General features: G+C 47.8%; 1 pseudogene; it reads right to left on the bottom strand.

The window, feature by feature from the left end:
• Positions 1-213: 213 nt before the first annotated feature.
• Positions 214-3,384, bottom strand: LOC112080066 (zinc finger protein 624-like; annotated as a pseudogene).
• Between the last annotated feature and the right edge of the window lie 29 nt (positions 3,385-3,413).

Here is a 3,413-nt window from a genome sequence, read left to right as displayed (position 1 = left end):
GTAGACAGGGTTATCATGGTGATGGTGAGAGTTGGATGGTGACAGGGTTGATCAGTGGAGTTGGTGGTAGACAGGGTTGATCATGGTGAGTTGGATGGTATGACAGGGTTTGATCATTGGTGAGTTGGATGGTAGACAGGGTTGATCATGGTGATGGTGAGTTGGATGGTAGACAGGGTTGATCATGGTGATGGTGAGTTGGTGGTAGACAGGGTTGATCATGGTGAGTTGGATGGTAGACAGGGTTGATCATGGTGAGTTGGGTGGTAGACAGGGTTGATCATGGTGAGTTGGATGGTAGACAGGGTTGATCATGGTGAGTTGGATGGAGACAGGGTTGATCATGGTGAGTTGGATGGTAGACAGGGTTGATCATGGTGAGGTTGGATGGTAGACAGGGTTGATCATGTTGATGGTAGTTGATGGTAGACAGGGTTGATCATGGTGATGGTGAGTTGGATGGTAGACAGGGTTGATCATGGTGAGTTGGATGGTAGACAGGGTTGATCATGGTGATGGTGAGTTGGGGATGGTAGACAGGGTTGATCATGGTGAGTTGGTGGTAGACAGGGTTGATCATGGTAAGTTGGTGGTAGACAGGGTTGATCATGGTGAGTTGGATGGTAGACAGGGTTGATCATGGTGAGTTGGATTGTAGACAGGGTGATCATGGTGATGGTGAGTTGATGTAGACAGGGTTGATCATGGTGATGGTGGAGTTGGTGGTAGACAGGGTTGATCATGGTGAGTTGGATGGTAGACAGGGTTGATCATGGTGAGTTGGGTGGTAGACAGGGTTGATCATGTGAGTTGGATGGTAGACAGGGTTGATCATGGTGAGTTGGATGGTAGACAGGGTTGATCATGGTGAGTTGGATGGTAGACAGGGTTGATCATGGTGAGTTGGTTGGAGACAGGGTTGATCATGGTGATGTGAGTTGGATGGTAGGCAGGGTTGATCATGGTGATGGTGAGTTGGATGGTAGACAGGGTTGATCATGGTGATTGGTGAGTTGGATGGTAGACAGGGTTGATCATGGTGAGTTGGATGGTGGACAGGGTTGATCATGGTGATGGTGAGTTGGATGGTAGGCAGGGGTTGATCGTGGTGAGTTGGATGGTAGAACAGGGTTGATCATGGCCACATTAAGAAAGCTCACCCTGCACGGCTTCTCTCCGATAGTCTACCATTAACTGGAAAGGTTACCCACCATTGTGGTGTATTCTCTTGTGTGCAGACAGGGTTCCTGACTGACTAAACCTCTTCCCACACTGATCACAGCCAAAAGGCTTCTCTCCAGTGTGTGTTCTCTTGTGTCCAGCCAGGCTTCCTGACTGAGCGAACCTCTTCCCACACTGATCACAGCCAAAAGGCTTCTCTCCAGTGTGTGTTCGCATGTGCACTTTTAAATCCCCTGAAGTAGTACAACGCAGCCCACAGTCTGAGCAGTGGTAAGGCTTTTCGCCAGTGTGTATTCGCTGGTGTAAAGTCAACTGCCCAGACTGATTGAATCTTTTCCCACAGTCAGAGCAGTGGAATGGTTTCTCTCCTGTGTGTGTTCTCCGGTGTATTTTAAGTCCACCTGAAGAGGCTAAGCTCATTCCGCAGTCAGAGCAGTGGTAAGGTTTCTCTCCTGTGTGTGTTCTCTGGTGTGATGTTAAACTGMCTGACTCAGTAAAGCTTTTCCCACAGTCGGCACAATGGTAAGGCTTCTCTCCTGTGTGTGTTCTCTGGTGTACTTTTAAATGGTCTGACTTGCCAAAGCTTCTCCCACAGTCGGTACAATGGTAAGGCCTCTCTCCCGTGTGGGTTCGAAGGTGTGAAGCCAGACTTCCTGATGTAACAAAACTTTTGCCACATACATCACAGTTATAAGGCTTCTCTCCTGTGTGTACTCTCTSATGTTCCTTCAGGTGACTTGAATTTATAAAGCCTATTCCACAGTCTGAGCAGCGGTATGGTTTCTCTCCAGAGTGTATTCTCATGTGTACAGTCAAGTGTGCTGACTGAGCGAATCTCTTCCCACACTGATCACAGCTAAAAGGCTTCTCGCCTGTGTGTGTTCGCTGGTGCACTATCAGTCCGTCTAATCTAGCAAAACTCTTACTACAGCTGAAGCAGTAGTAAGGTTTCTCACCTGTGTGTGTTCGCTGGTGCAGCTCTAAATCCCTTGATGTTGAAAAGTTACTTCCACAATCTGAACAGTGGTGAAGCTTCTGGCCCAGGTGTCTGCGCTGGTGTGTTCTCAGGTTGCTTGCCTGAGTAAAACTCTTCCCGCAGTCCGAACAGTGGTAAGGTTTCTCTCCAGTGTGTGTTCTATGGTGAAGTATCAGGGAGTTCGAGCTAGGAAATCTCTTCCCACATTGATCACAGCTGTAAGGTTTCTCTCCTGTGTGTATGCGCTGGTGCTGTATCAGATTTCTTGAATGAGCAAAACTCTTCCCACAGTCAGAGCAGTGGTAAGGCTTCTCTCCGGTGTGTGTTCTCTGGTGCACCTTATTACCCTGTGATGATGAAAAGCTCTTCTCACAGACTAAGCAGTGGTAAGGCTTCTCTTGTGTGTGTGTCCGCCGATGMATTTTCAGGTTGCCTAATTGAACAAAACTCTTCCCACAGTCTGTGCAGTGAAACGGTTTTGCTCCTGTGTGTATTTGTTGGTGACTTGTCAGGGATCCCGACTTAGTAAATCTCCTCCCACATTGATCACAGCTAAAAGGTTTCTCTCCTTTGTGGGTCAGCTGGTGTTTTGTTAGGTTTCCTAGTTGCAAATTACTTATCCCGCAGTCTGAAAGAGCTTATAAGTTCTCCTCCCAGTATGAATTCTCTGGTGTGTTTCAAGTTTTGCTGAAGAGGTGAAACTCTTTCCACAGTCAGAGCAGCGGTGAGGTTTCTTCCCTGCAAGTCTCTGCTGGTGTTTGAGGTGTTCTGATCTGGGAGAGACTGTTCTCTGCCTCGTCAGCGTCACGTTGGTTAGCCTCCCCAGATATGCCTCTTCTACTGGAGAGCGACGGCTACGGCTGTGCCCTGTGAAACAACGACAGACAGTAAAGGGTTCCTCTTCATATCGAGAGCAGACCAAGGCCCAGCTTTTCAAAACTCATGTGATCGGATTTTTAGAATTTCGGATCGGTTAAAAATCGTCAATGTAACCAATGGGGTAGGAGTGCTTCTAATTGATTCTACATTTTAAGAAGGTTAGTGATTGTATTGAATGTTAATTAAGAACATCGAAGGGAGTGTCCCAAAATAAATGGTTTATATTCTTATACATACCACTCAGCCCCGTTGTTTTCCTGCAGTCCACCAGCAGCACAGACAACCTCTTCATACCCTGCAGTAAGGTGCTACTGGGGAGGGCATCGACCGGGGACTCCGGGAGGGAGGAAGGGTAGCGTTGTCCTGGTAACCTAGA

Source organism: Salvelinus sp. IW2-2015, unplaced genomic scaffold (assembly GCF_002910315.2).
Source record: "Salvelinus sp. IW2-2015 unplaced genomic scaffold, ASM291031v2 Un_scaffold11397, whole genome shotgun sequence".
Taxonomy (NCBI): Eukaryota; Metazoa; Chordata; class Actinopteri; order Salmoniformes; family Salmonidae; genus Salvelinus; species Salvelinus sp. IW2-2015.
This window is presented reverse-complemented; position numbering and strand designations above follow the sequence as displayed.